The sequence below is a fragment of the Myotis yumanensis genome, unplaced genomic scaffold (genome assembly GCF_028538775.1).
Source record: "Myotis yumanensis isolate MYYU_CA2020_CCGP unplaced genomic scaffold, mMyoYum1.0.hap1 SCAF_12, whole genome shotgun sequence".
NCBI lineage: Eukaryota > Metazoa > Chordata > Mammalia > Chiroptera > Vespertilionidae > Myotis > Myotis yumanensis.
This window is the reverse complement of record NW_027223763.1, coordinates 29,305,471-29,320,824: the sequence shown is the minus strand read 5'-3', so window position 1 is coordinate 29,320,824 and position 15,354 is coordinate 29,305,471. Positions and strand designations below refer to the sequence as shown.

Sequence of the window (15,354 nt, the reverse complement as noted above, 5' to 3'; positions counted from 1 at the left end):
ATACGTGGATGTACATCTGCCTCCTTATCCAAAGACAGGAAGACTTAAAGCAGTGAAGTGGGTGCATATGTCACATGGGTCTTATTACAGTATAAATAATGGATAACACTTATAAAGCATTTATTAAGTAAATATGCTAGGCACTATGCTAAGCATTTGATATATAAAAATATGATATATTTTTTTATTTTTAAAAAACCTGTAGGAAACTGAATTGTAGAGGGGTTAGTTATTGCATACCCACATATGAAATCTTTTATTATTTAGCAGAGCACTGAACCATCTTCATGAGTTATTCATCATAATAAAATTATAGAGTAACTCAATGTTCGAGTTCTCATTATTTGGTTTCTTAAAGCCACACAGTGAGTAAAAAGAACTGCAATAAAGATTTTGATTCCTTAATTCTAGTACGCATCCAAAGCAGCTCAGATTTCTTCCCAGAAGACAAATACAAAATTCTGCAATAATGCTGCCCATGTCAGAAGGTTCTGGTGGGAGAGAGTTAATAAGTGATTACAGAATTCTTTGTAAATACAAAGTGCTGTAGAAATGCAAAACATCTACAACAGTAATTAATTCTAATCACCATCTCTTTTTCTGTGTGCAGCTGTCTCTCAAAATTCACTTTGGGAGTTTAATCACCCCATCTCAACAAATAAAATAACCTCCCTCTATTTCAGACCCTACTGAGAAGCTGTCCCTCATTCCCCACCAGCTGTTGAAGCTCTTCCTTTCCTCCGCCTACCCCCACTCCCAGTTGATGAACAAAGGCTGAAAGCTAACATTAATAAGGAAAAAGTTCAGACTGAGCCTTTCGCCTTTCAAAATTCCCGAATTTCAAATAAAATGGGACAAAAGGGAGACGTGTACAGACATTTCAAAATAGAATTCCCTTCCCTCCACGACACAGAAGGAAACCTTTCCTCCCTCTGAGCTCCAGTTGTGCTCATGTAATTATGCAGAAATACCAGGATGACAAATTATTGTTTATTTAGCAATATGAGGCACATAATAAGCACTGATGGCAATGATCAAGTCAACATTCATTTATGTCTATGACTTCTTGAGTAATTGCAACAGAAACCATATGGCCCCCAAACTGGAAATATTTACTATCCGGCCCTTTATAGAAGTAGTTTGCCAACCCCTGGTAGGCTGAGTCCTGAGTCCTGGGGCACTCCGCTATAATAAGAAATATGAGATAATAAGGACTTTGAAAAGGAGCCATTCATGATATGGGCGGAAAACCAAGGGAATGTGGTGTCTCCAGAGTCGAGTGAAAATTGTTCTGAAGGTTGGAGGGAGTGGCCAACAAGCAAAGTGGGACTGAGAATCGAACGTGAGATTTCATTACCGGTGGGTCGTTGGGGCCCTTCACAAGTGCATTCTTCGTGGGATGGTAGGAATGAAAGTCTAATTGACGTGGTGGGTTCAAGAAAGAATGGGGAGAGAGGCAATGGAGACAAGTAAGAGTTTTGCTAGAAAGAAGAACAGAACGGGGGTGGGGAGGGGAAGGACACATATGTAATACCCTTTGTAATACTTTAAGCAATAAAAAAAAAAAAGAAGAAAAAATTAAAAGCAGAAGTTAAAAGGAATAAAATTTTGAAATAAAAAAAAAAAAGAGAGAAAGAAGCTATAAACTGAAAGGTGTCCTAGAACACAGTGTGTTGGTTTTGTGGTTTTTCTTTTTTAGATGGTATATCACAGCATGCTTGTGTGCTGATGGGAATATGGGGATGATCCAGGAGAGATGAGAACATGATAAAGATGGATGAGGAGAAGAGGTTAAATTCTGATACAGATACACTATGGAAGTTGCATCCCCAACCGTAAGCGAGAGAGTTCCAGCAGTAGTATGAAGTGATTCCTTATGTCGAACATCTAGGGTAAATAAAATCAAAACAATTTAAGGCCCTGAGGCAGAAAGCTTGCTCCTAGAAAAGGTAGGGATTGTCACCGAATAGAGGCCCACCAAGGGCCAGGAAGGTTAGAACCTGGGTGAGGTACCCAGGCATGGAATGCCTCCTGCAGACCCTGAAAATTTCATGGCACTCTCTAGATTCGTTTCCCTTTTGATATCCTTTACTAATTTCTCATTCAGATATTTCAGGTTTTATAGAGAATCTCACAAAAGTCCTGTGTCCACATGAGAATCAGAATGTTAAAAAGAGTGATGTCTCCTGGAGGCCAGTGTGTTGAGGGAAACTGTAATCAGGAAAAGGTGAATGAGTTCCACAGGCAGTGCCTGCATTTCAAAGCCCAGACAGCCCTTGATTTTCATTCCAGTGCCAACCTTAGAAAGTCTGTGCTTTATTTAACGAAGAGAAACCTGCCCTGGCTAGGTGGCTCAGTTGGTTGAAGCATCAGCCCGTATGTTACAAAAGGTTGCGGGTTCGATCCCCAGTTGGGGTGCATACAGGAGGCAACTGATCAATGTTTCTCTCTCACATTGATGTTTTTCTCTCTATCTCCCTTCCTCTCTCGCTCTAAAATTCAATAGAAAAATCCTCGGGAGAGGATTAGAAAAGAAGAAGAGGAAAGCTTACAAAATTAAGGGAGCTTTTGTATGAAGGAGGGATATGTTCTAAGACAGTGGTCGACAAACTGCAGCTCACGAGCACATGCGGCTCTTTGGCCCTTTGAGTGTGGCTCTTCCACAAAATACCACATGCGGGCGCGCATGTACAGTGCGATTGAAACTTCGTGGCCCATGCGCAGAAGTCGGTTTTCGGCCTGGGCGGGTCTATTTTGAAGAAGTACTGTTGATATTTGGCTCTGTTGACTAATGAGTTTGCCGACCACTGTTCTAAGATAATGGATGTAATGGCATGTGATTTCTCTTATAAAACGAACTGTGAACTTTCACGGGGTAACTCTCCAGGAAGACTCCTCAGGGAGGAAGGGGAAGCTCCGTAAAGCTGTCCCAACACCATCCCCCGAGTTTCTCCTTTCCCAGGGGAACACTTGCCTCAAGAACCATTACAGGCCTCAGGAGTACAATGTTCTTCCTTTTATATTATAAGTATAGTGAAAAACTCCTCCTGCTTTTGCAGGGTAGAGTCAAGACTAGAATATTCAAAAGCCTTTCCAGGAGACGAAGAGGAGAATGAAGTGAACAGAAACTGCAGAAGCAGAGAAACAGCAATATGAAATCTAGGCACACGGGCTTTAAAACCAGATAATCTAGGCTTTAAATGGTGGCTCTGCCACTTACTGGCTGTATAACCTTGTGCACTGGTGCAGGTTAATCGACCTTTTTGAAGAATAGTTTCTTCATCTGTAAAATGGGTGTATTTATTCCTATCTATGTTAGTTCAGGTCCTCTGAGAAGTGGACACCAAGATCAGAGTAGAGTCCAAGAAACTGGGGAAATGCCCGTGAAAGAAAATGGGGAGGGAGCCAGAGAAGGCTGAGATCTGTCAGACAGTGATGCACACTGACCCATGAGAAGGGGAGAGGGGAAGAAGGAAGGTATGAAGGGAAGAGCCTTAGACTGTCAGAAAGCTTTCAGAAAGTTTCTGCAAAGCCCACGTAGAATCCTCAAGCCAAAACAGCAGTCAGAGGAGTCCTCTGTCTCACGGGAATGGGCCTCCCATCGTGTGCTCTCACTGGCTGGACACAGGCCACGGGAAACATGGTCTTGGAGAAAATGCAGGGTTGCATTTAGAACACGGCAGCTGGGGGCATCAGCCCATCTTGCTCTCCACAGCAGGAGATCTGAGAGGCACATTCTCATGGTTACACACATCTCCGCAGGGGTTTGGAGAGCAGCTCCTCCAAGGTTCCCAGGGGCCTTTCTTCCTGAGGAAGAGCCAGTTCAGTGGAATGCACGACAGCCCTCATGACTGCTGTTGATCTACAACTGGTGCTCGTACTCTGCCTTCTCCATTCTAAATTCCCCTCACAGTCACCTGTCATCTCGGCTGGTTTGGGTGGCTTCCCTGGTAGTGTGACCCACCGAGTCTTCATTCCTGAAGAGTCTGGTAATCACACTGTCAGTAATCACACCTTCTCAGCCTGGAGTTGTTGCATGTGTCTATTCAAGGGGGGAAAGGGAGATGCCCAACTGCATCACAAAGATTCCACACTTATTTCCTCCTTCCCCGTTCCCCTTGTGTGAAAGTGGCCTTATCTTCTCCTGCTGATCAAGGTCAATTACCTTTGCCAATATGGTGAATCCTGTTCTCTAGGCTGGTGCTTGGACACAAGGAGTCCAAAATGTCCTGGTGACAGCCATAGCTTATAGTTCAGTGGGATCATTGCTATGTCCCCTGGCAAGGGTACACCTTCTTTGGGGATCAGGACCTCCAACTCTGCAAAGCTTAGTGTTGCTGGGACAGGAAGTACACAATCCCCCATTGGGTCATTGTAAGTAACAGTAAGTGGGGTTACCTCTGCTTATACCCCTTGGTTTCCAGATCCATGTATTCTTCCCATTGGGGATCTAGCACCATATAAAATTCTCTCTATATACGGGGTGAGTAAAAGTTAAGTTTACAGGAATCCAATGGTAAGGACTGCATGGGAAATAATACAATAATTAATAAATAATAATCTTACTTAATAATAGACAAACATGTAAATTGACCATCCCTCCACTATGCTTACTAGCCAATCAAGAAAGTATGCAAATTAACCCAACAAAGATGGTGGTTAATTTGCATACATAGGCCAAAGCGGCGGAGCAAAGACTGAAGGCTCTGGCTGGAGCAGGGACAACTGAAGGCTCCAGCCGGAGCGAAGGCCTGGGTCCCAGGTGCTGGAGGAAAACTGGTGCCGGCAGCCAGGGGAAGGGAAGGCCTATTGCACGAATCTCTTTGTGCAACAGGCCTCTGGTATAAGAATAAACTCTGTGTTTCATGTACTCACAAATAATGATAAACCTACTTTTGCCCACCCCTGTATACTGCGTTCTGAAGTACGGTGCCCATCTTTCCACAGTGTTGCCACCAAGCTGGCATTTTACTTGTGCCTTTAAAAGGCTATTTCAACATTTTCTGAGGCCAGCTGCCCTTGATGGTGCAGTATGTGATGTGACCAGTGGACCTATGAGCATGAGCCCACTTCACATATCCTTTACTGTAAAGTGGGTCCCATGTTTTGATGCTATGCCGTGTGAGAACCCCTGCCTACAGATCAGACATTCCACAAGCTCCTAATAAATAGTGATCCTGGCTGAGGTACAATGGGCAGGAAATGCAAATCCCGCCCAAAATAAGTAATCTATTCATGTGAGGATGGACACTGTCCCTTCCATTGTGGGACAGGCCCAATGTAGTTGACTTGCCACCAAGTAGCTGGTTGGTCTCCTCAAGGAAGAGGAGTCCCCATCAAGGAATCAGCATCGATCTTTACTGCTGATGAGCTGAATATTCAGGGGCAGTAGTAGCCAGAATTTCAAGTGCCTGCATTGTGATTCCCCCACTGGAGCTTAGCATAAGCTCTATACTGCATCTTTTCCTACCAACACTTCCTATTAACACTTCCAACACTCTAGGGTCCTCCAGATCCTATTGGCAGAGCCCTTTTCTTTTCCAGGTCTCATTCAAAGCAGGCCTCTCCTTCCATGTCACCTGGTATTTGAGCAAGAGCAATGATCTTAGGTGGAGAATATATTGCTTCCAGAACCTAAATAAGACTACTGGAGCTGTGCTTCCATCTTTGTGACAGGGTATCAATGTCAACTCAGACTGTGCGTCTAATAGTCTTCAAAATGTCTGGGTTGAACAGCGACCTATGAGCCAGGAGGTCACGCTTCAATTCCCGGTCAGGGCACATGCCCGGATTGTGGTCTCGACCCCTAGTAGGGGATATACAGGAGGCAGCCGACCAATGATTCTCTCTCATCATTGATATTTCTATCTCTCCCTCTTGCTTCCTCTCTGAAATCAATAAAAACAATATTTTCATATGTCTGAGAATTTTCTCTTCCCCTGTATACAATCACTTAAGTTCACTTCTACTTATGGTGCCTTTGGAGAAAGGAACTAGCAATGGTTCTCAACCTTCCTAACGCCACGACCCTTAAATACAGTTCCTCATGTTGTAGTGACCCCCAACCATAAATTATTTTCGTTGCTACTTCATAACTGTAATTTTGCTACTGTTGTGAATCGTAATGTAAATATCTGATATGCAGGATGTATTTTCAGGGGTTGCAACCCATAGGTTGAGAACCACTGAACTAGAGGAATTATCATAGTATTTACTTGCCATGGGGATACTAGCTATACTTGACCTAGAGACATCACACTCATATAATGGTCTTGGTGAATGACATGGCTTCTGAGTTCTCCCATGGAATATAATCAACTGGGATGTGTTGTGGCCTCACATAATATAGCCTTTCCTGCTTGCCCATTTCCTCAGCCTCTTTCTTCCTTCTACTATCTACCCAGCTAGGGTCATTCAAGCATTTCCACTCCACTCAACATTGGCCATCACTTTCTTAAAGACTCTAGAAGAACCATCCCATCCCTTAGGGTTCTTGCCAGGATGTTAAATCCTGTGTCCCCCCAAAGTTGTCCATAAGTCCACAAATTATTGCTTATCCATTATTATATTCTAGCCCACCTGACAAAGCACCTTCAAAACACAATGCCACATATACTACCTTGCTTCTGCCGGTATACGCTAGCTAACTCTTGCAGTTCCTTCAGTGTGCAACATCTTTCCTCCCTTACCAGGGCCAGCACTTCCTCATCCAGGTGGTGTTGGTATGTGACCATAAGTTATTGGCATAGCAGCCAGGAGAGGGGGTAGGGCTCCTGATGAGGGCACCTGTTGCCTAATGGCAGGAGGGATTCTACAACTTATATTATATTACAATGTCTATCAAAACAGAGCTATCAAAATAGCACTTACTATGGGAGAGTAGGCCACTTCTGCAAGTTTTGAGGATTCAGAGGGGTCTTCAGAGCCAAAATCCTCCGAAGCATCTATCCAGATGTCCCTGTCCCATATCCCAGGTATTCCTAGCCAGGACCCCGACCTTAGCATAACAAACCTGCTTTGACTGATCTCTGCCGTTCTATCAGACCATCTGTTTGCTGCTCAATTATGGCCTCTCTTCCACTTCAAAGTATAAGTGCTGTCATACTTAGACTGTGTATTAATAATACTCTGATTCTCACATTCAGCTCAACCCCTGACATCCCAATTACATAAACCTTTGCTCAAATTTGTTTGAATTGGGTTTCTGTCATTTGTAAGTAAAAGAGAACTTGGATATCTGAGGAGAGAATTGATTTGATGAATAAAGTTTGAGGTAATGGGAGAAAGATTTTAAAAGGAGTGAGTCAATGGCAGAATAAGAACGCTTATATTTCCAAACTAACATATAATCGCATAAAGTGCATAATAGTATATATCACCCCTACTATGCCCATGTAGCTATAGGATTAAGAAAATATTATATAAAATACATAGCAATGTTTGTGAAATTTGTTCCAGCGCTGAACAATTTTATAATCATGGGCAATATGATAACTGACATTTATTAAATGCATACTGTATGCCAAGCATTATACTAAGAGCTTTATATGCATTATTTTATTTAACCACCATTTCGCAGAAGACTAAGATTCAGCAATATTAAGAAACCACAGCCAAGGGTATATATCAACTATATGCAATTTAGAGTTCTGAATACAGACCTCTCTGACTCCAGAACCCATGCCCTCTACCAATGTATTTATATGACCTCTCTTGAGGTCAATTTGTGTCTATTACACGAGGCTAAATGTTCAAAAATTCGCATATGTCATTTTACTAACTTCCATAATTCCTCTAGTCACTGGAGTTCTGGAAAACTATTGAGTAAATATGAATTTTTTCTGATAAAATTTCTGGCTATATTTAATACCTTTGAGGGCTAGAATATGGAGCTTCCACTTCCTCTGAAGTCTAATAATGATGATTTTACATTAACAGTGAAAACTGATTTGATATAAATGGTAACTCTGATATAGAGGCACCAGGAACATGAAAATTTGTAGTTATCCTCTGGGGAGTTATCCCTCTTTTTCATCAGAATTCCCCCACCCTCCCGCCAGAAGCCTGGAAAGCAGACAGTCCCCTTTCCCTGCTCTTTGCGCTCATTTTTCCAAGGTATCTAAGGGAAACGTATACAAAATCTAAAAACCCAGAAACTCAATAAGTTCCTCAATAGGCAGAATAGGATAAGGAAAACACTCTTTACTTCATCTCTGTCTCCAAGATACTTAGTATAAGTCCTCATTGTCATTTACTGTCTCAGTGACAGACATCTTCCATAGGAGAATACATTAGGCATGTGGAAAACCTTGGCTGAATGTGATGTGCTCACCAATTTTCTCTAACACGGACATTTATCCTGCTGTTAAATATGGGCAGGATATTTCTCAGAATTCCCCATACCTCCTAGAACTGTCCAGTCTGGTTCCTGCCACCAACCTCTCTACTGAAATTGCTCTTGCCAAGTCCCCAACAACACCCATGTTCCCTAATCCAGTGAGTACTTTTTAATGCTTACCATTCTAGAACTCAGCAAAAGTTCTGAAGTCGGTCACTTCTTGCTCTATTCTCCTCCTGCCTTTCTCTGGCTCCTTGCTCTGTCTTCCCTCCGGTTTCATTCTCTTCCAGTACTTTCTTCTTTCTGTCCAGTCACTCCTTCAGTCTCTCCCAAGGCTTTTCTTTCTCTAGCCCCTTAAAAGAATGTGTCCTTGGTTTCTTTCAATGTTCTGTCTATGCACTCAGCCTGGATGATTTCAACACTACCTAGGTCAGCGGTTCTCAACCTGTGGGTCGCGACCCCTTTGGGGGTTGAGCGACCCTTTCACAGGGGTCGCCTAAGACCATCGGAAAACACATATATAATTACATATTGTTTTTGTGATTAATCACTATGTTTTAATTATGTTCAATTTGTAACAATGAAATTGGGGGTCACCACAACATGAAGAACTGTATTAAAGGGTCGCAGCATTAGGAAGGTTGAGAACCACTGACCTAGGGCTTCAAGAACTACCCTGATGACTCCCAAATCTATATGTCTACGGTCCTGACCTCTTTTGAGAACTCCCAACTCACATATCCTTTGTCTCTACCTGGATGTCCCAAGGTATCTCAAACCTAAGACAGCATAACTGAACTCATCTTCTCACCAGTACCTTAACCTTCTGTCTATGTCTTCATGGTCCACAGTCATTTAACTCTAGCCCGTAAAAAATGCATTCCAGAGTCTTTCTTCTCCTTCCACAACCTCACCCATATTTCTTCACTTGTCTAACTTCTCCTCATTCTTCTTGTTTCACCTTGGACATAATTTTCTTTAGGAACTTTTTGTCAACCCCACAAATTTGTGTAAGCTACTCCTTCTATATGTTTCTACAACACTTTATTTTTTTAAATATATTTTTTATTTATTTCAGAGAGGAAGGGTGAGGGAGAGATAGAAACATCAATGATGAGAGTGAGTCATTGATCAGCTGCCTCCTGCTGCCCACTGCTGGGGATCAAGCCCACAACCCAGACATGTGCCCTTGACCGGAATAGAACCCGGGACCCTTCATTCCACAGGCCGACACTCTATCCACTGAGCCAAACTGGCTAAGGCTATTTCTACAACACTTAAAACTTCCCCTCTCATAACAGTTACCACGATGTGGTATTGTAATTGCCAGGTTATTTACCTGTATTTTACACAGACTCCAAGCAGGGACCCTATTTAAATTGTTCATTGTTTTATTCCTAATATCTGACACAAGCACTGACGCATAATAGGCACTCATTAAATATTTGTTGAAGTGAATGAATGAATAACTAAATCTTCATTCAGCTGGATTCAACAGTTCAAGAATGTTACTTCCTAAATTGTTTATTGGATATGTTCCCTTATCTATAATGCTATTATTGTCCAGATTCTAATAATTTTTTGATTGGACTACTGCAACAATTTCCTAACTCAAACCTTAATCCCCTCTACTCTATTTTCCACACAGGTTCCAGAATAATCTTTCTAAAATCAAATTAGATCATACCACTCCCAAGGTTAAAGACTTCAGTGAGTCCAAAACCTAAGCCTGGTACAACAGAAATCCCCCTGCTCTGGGTCCTGCTTACCTATTCTCCAGCCACATCACTCACCGTTCTCCACAGGCACCCACCTCACCAGGCTCCTAGACTCTTCACACAAACACTATCTCCAACTATCTACTCTGACTCATTCCTATTTTTTTTAACAAAATGTTTATTGACCACTTGACACATGCCTGGCAATGTTCTAGGTACTGGCGATGACATGATGAATAAAAAGACAAAAATACTTGCTCTCCTAGTGAATGAATCCTCTCCCTACTTGAATGGCACCTTCAGCAGGATGCCTTTCTTTAGTGCCTCCACAGAACTACAATAATATCTTTATGATACTTCATCACAACATGCTACAGCTGTTGATGTACTCGAATACAAGGGTAGATCTAGGTTTTATGAGCCATCAAGGCTCATGTATGTTATTTGGTGTGTGTGTGTGTGTGTGTGTGTGTGTGTACATCTTTAAGAAAAATTATTACTAATATAATATTGCTAAGCCCTTTCCAAGATCTTGGAATGAGCCTGTGCAAGCCACTTCATGGCACATCCACTCCTATTTACCTGTCTCCCTCTAGACTGTGGATTTTTCACTTCTATGCCCCCACTCTTTACTTACACTCATGCCAGCTCAGAGTCCTTTATCCCAAGTGTACTATCATGGTTTACTGCTTTCCCAGAGAGGCCACTAAATAACAAGAACCTTGCCTAGAAGGACATCGACCTGTCCTCTCTTAGGGGTGACAATGCCCTGGAGCTTGCTTTTGAGCTAGTGGATCACTAATTCTAACATTTCAATCCCATTCTTGCACGCTTTACTGGAAGTAGGAGTCCTCTCAAAGGACCACTCACTGCCTCTCCAGGGTCTTCCAGACACTTCCATCAGTTTTCAGTCAATCCCATAAGGCATAGGACCTCAGAAAGCAGATTAAGAACATGTATAAGAGTCTTCCCAACAATCACCAAAGGATTTCAAAACTGTTTACAATAGAGGCTGTCACATGTACAGAGAACAGACCCAGAGTCCAAACTTAAATAAAGTTTTCCTGGCTTCTTCACTCAGTTTACATAAGACTTTAAGGCTATCTAAATCTGCAATCTTCCTGGTCCAAAATCATTTTGTCTGCTGCTTCTAGAAATATATATTATATTGGTCCAAATATTTTCTGAACTGCCCAAAATCAGAGAATCAGAAAAATTAGAGTAATAAGAAACTTAGAGTAAAATTAACAAAAAGATACATATATGTACATGTATATCTATTATGTTCAAGCTATTGTGAGAAACCAAAGAAGAATAACATGATCCCATTTCTCAAAGAGCTTATAAACAAGTCTTTCCATGGCCAGATTTATATTACCTATATTGTTATTTGCCGCCTCTTTTCTACAGCTCTGAATATTTTATTTTTCTAGGGTTTTACTGAACTTGAATCAAGTGTCATTAATTACTCACATGCTTCTGGCACAAATTAGAAGTAACTGCAGAAAAAATAGCACACTTATCAACTATTCTCCTAAATGGGGAAGACATACTCCAACAGAGAAAACTGACTTTGTAATGTCTTAGAACCAGGCAGCATATCCTAGAAATTAGCTAAATTTCATTTGCTGGAAACTAAGCAACTGCGTTCTAAGGAATGACTAAGGGTTTCCACGGGCTACTATGGCCTCAGTTTAGAGGCAAAAAAAATTTTTTTAATTAAGGACATAAAAAGTAATAATCGCCAAACATTTATGTTTGTACCTTTGAGTACTCACTAAATCTCAGGCATTGAGAGTAAAACATGGTCCTTGTCTTGAGAAATTCATAGTCTAGTAAGAGAGACAGAAATCCAGATAGTGATACTACAAAATGGTAGAAATGATAATAGGGACAAGCATGGGGGGTGGGGGGTACTAACATACCTGGTGTGAAGGAAATAATATCTGGCCTGACTTTTCAAAGAACATAAGGTTTAGATAGCAAAACTGTGAGGCAAGGTAAGGCAGGGTACATATACCAGTAAGGTTACCAATCAACAAACAGAAAACAACTTTGACTAATTTAATTAGAAAAGGAGTTTATTGGAAAAGTACTGTGTAGCTCAGAGAATCCCTAGAAAGACTGAAGATCCAAGATTAAAAAACAGCAACAAAAGGATACTGCTCAGGGTAAACAGTCAAAATCACAGGAGAGAACCAAACAAAGGCAGGTGCTGCGGTGCAGTCACTGAACCCTGGTCTCTTCAGCTGAACTTACCAGGGTGATTGCACTGGACACTGGAATGCAGCAGGTACTAGACAGTGAATACTGGTACTGGATCCTGGACGTCCAGTGCAAGACAGTGGTTGCCCATTGGCAACCTTCAACACCCTTAAAACTGGTGACTCCTAAAAAAAAAAAAAAAACCAAAAAAAAAACCTGGTGACTCCTAAACCATAGAAAGGAGGTTCCAATGCTGACAGTTTAAAGAGGAGCACTATAGCAACATTCCAAGGAGATGAGAAGGCAGGAAAGAGAAAGTGTACAAGTGCAAGCCGTTATTGAGGAAGAACGATCCAAGTCAATCACCTAAGCTTTAAACTCAAAGTAGGAAAAAGAGGAGCAAACTAAACCCAAAGCAAGCAGAAGAAAATAAGTAACAAAGAACAGAAAATAGAAATCAATGAAATAGAAAACAAGGAAGCAAATCAATGAAACCAAGAGTTGGTTCTTAGAAAAGAACAAAATGGACTAACCTTTAGCTAGACTCATCAAGAAAAAAAAAGAGAAGATATAAATCATTAAAATAGAAATGAAAGAGGAGACTTCACTAGCAATCTTACAGAAATTAGCAGGGTTATAAAGAAATGATATAAACAACTTTATGCCAACTTATATAACATAATTAGGACAATTTATATAACATAATTCTATAGAATTCCTAGGAAGACACAAATTACCCAAATTAACTCAAGAATAAATGGAAATAGACCCAAAACCAGTAAAGAAGTTAAATCAGTCATTTAAAAGCCCTCTACAAATAAAAGCCCAGGTTCAGATAACTTAAGTGGTGAATTTTATCAAAAATTAAAGAATAAATAACACCAATCTTTCACAAACTTTCCAGAAAATAGCAGAGGAAGAATCACTTCCCAACTCATTCAATTAAGTCAGTATTATTGGGATACAAAGGCAGCAAAAGAAAAAAAACATAAACCAATATCCCCCACGAATATAAACATAAAAATCCTCAACAAGCTAGTAGGAAACTGAATCCAACAAAATATAAAAAGAATTAAACAACAAAATCAAGTGCTGGCAATGATGTGGAAAAAAAGGAACCCTTGTGCACTGATGCTGGGAATGCATATTGGTGAAGCCACTGTGGAAAACAGTATGGAGGGCCCTCAAAAAATTAAAAATTAAACTATAACAGGACCCAGTAATCGCACTTCTGGGTATTTACCTGAAGAAAATAAAAGTACTAACTCAAAAAAAGATATATTCACCCCCATGCTCATTGCAGCATTATTTACAATAGTCAAATGTGGAAATAACCTTAGATCCATTGGCAGATTAATAGATAAAGAAAATATATAAATTTAGCCATAAAAAAATGAAATCGTGCCACTGGCAACAACATGGATAGACCTTAAGGTCATTATGCTAAGTGAAATAAGTCACTTATATGCAAACTTCCAGTTACAAAATAAATAAGTCATGAGGACATAATATACAGAATGGTGACTATAGTTAATAATACTGTATTGCATAATTAAAAGTTGCTAGAGAGTTCATCTTAAAAGTTCTCATCACAAGAAAAAAAACCTATGTATGGTAATGAATGTTAACTAAATTTATTATGGTGTTCATTTTGGAATATATACAAATATCAAATTATTATGTTTTATACCTGAAACTAACATAATGTTGTTTCTCAATTATACCTAAATAAAATTTTTAAAAAATAAGGATCTTAAAATGGGGAGATTATTCTGGGTTATCTGAGTGGTCCCAATGTACTCACAAGGGTTCTTTAAGAGACAGAAGCAGGTAGGTGAGTCAGATGAGATGTGACAATGGAAGAAAAAGTTAGAGTTATCTGATGTAAGAAAGATTTGATTAGCCATTGCTAGCTCTGAGGACAGAGAAAGGGCCACAAGCCAAGAACATGGTGGCTTCTAGAAGCTAGCAAAGGCAAAGAAATGATTCTTCCCCAGAACCTCAAGAAGGAATACAGCCCGGCTGATACCCTGACATTAGCCCTGTAAGACTCATTGTGGACTTCTGGTCTTCAGAATTATGAGATAAATTTGTGTTGTTTTAAACCACGATGTTCGTGTAAGTTTGTTACAGCAGCAATAGGAACCTAATCATCACTGAGGAAGAACACACTTACCAGCTCATTCAGATTATTGGCAGAACTCATTTCCTGTGGCTGCGAGACTGAAGCCCTGCATTCTTGCTAGCTATAGGCTGGAGGCCATCTTCCACTTCCTGAGTAGAGGCTCCCTTAAACAGATAAAGAAGGTCTCTGGAAAACCTGTAGCTAACATACTTAATGTTAAAAAACGGAGTGCTTGTCCTGGCTGGCATGCTCAGTGGTTAGAGCAGTGGCCTGAGCACCAGAGCGTCTAGAGTTAGATTCCCAGTCAAGAGCATGTAACTGGGTTGCAGATTTGATCCCTGGCCCTGGTCACTGGTCAGGGTGCGTGCAGAGGGAGGCACCCAATCCGTATGTCTCTCACATCTCTCTATCTCTATCTCTATCTCTATCTCTATCTCTATCTCTCTCTCCCCTTCCTTCCCTGCTTCCCTTCCTTCCACTCTTTCTAAAAATCAATGGAAAAAATATCCTCAAGTGAGGATTAACGACGACAAAAATTTGTGCTTATTAACCTCTCCATACTCTGAACAACCCTTATAGTAACAAGCTGTCTTTTCTGAATATGAGAACTTTGCATGGAATCCTTTAAAAAAGGAATTTAATAAATTGTATACTGCTTGTAATACTTTAATATCCATAAAAGTTAAGTAATAATTATGCATTTTAACCCACACACCTCCCTTCGTGAAGTAATCTGTCTCTCTCCTCCTCGGGACTCCCACTGCACTGCATGCCTCTGTGGAACACAACTCATTTTCTGTTTTGTATTAGATTCTCCGTCAAAGCTTGTTTCCTCTGTGAGGTTACAGTTCCTTGAGGGAATGCACTGTGTCTGACTCTTCTAGTTCTCAGCACAGCGCCTGGCACACCATAGGTGTACAATACACATTTTTTTGAATGAAGAAATAAGTTAACCAGCAGAGATTTCT

The 15,354-nt window shown here is 40.8% G+C and overlaps 1 protein-coding gene across 2 annotated transcripts in view; it reads right to left on the bottom strand.

Moving 5' to 3' along the window:
* The window catches only part of SPATA31F3 (SPATA31 subfamily F member 3), a 71,596-nt gene that overhangs the window by 54,253 nt on the left and 1,989 nt on the right, over positions 1 to 15,354 (bottom strand). The window contains exon 1 of one of the 2 annotated variants that reach the window (XR_011473399.1): positions 14,438 to 14,479. The exons of the other annotated variant lie outside the window; for it this stretch is intronic. The gene's annotated coding sequence lies outside the window, so the exon portion shown is untranslated. Of the gene's footprint in view, positions 1 to 14,437; positions 14,480 to 15,354 lie in introns of those variants that run through there. 2 annotated transcript variants of the gene reach the window in all.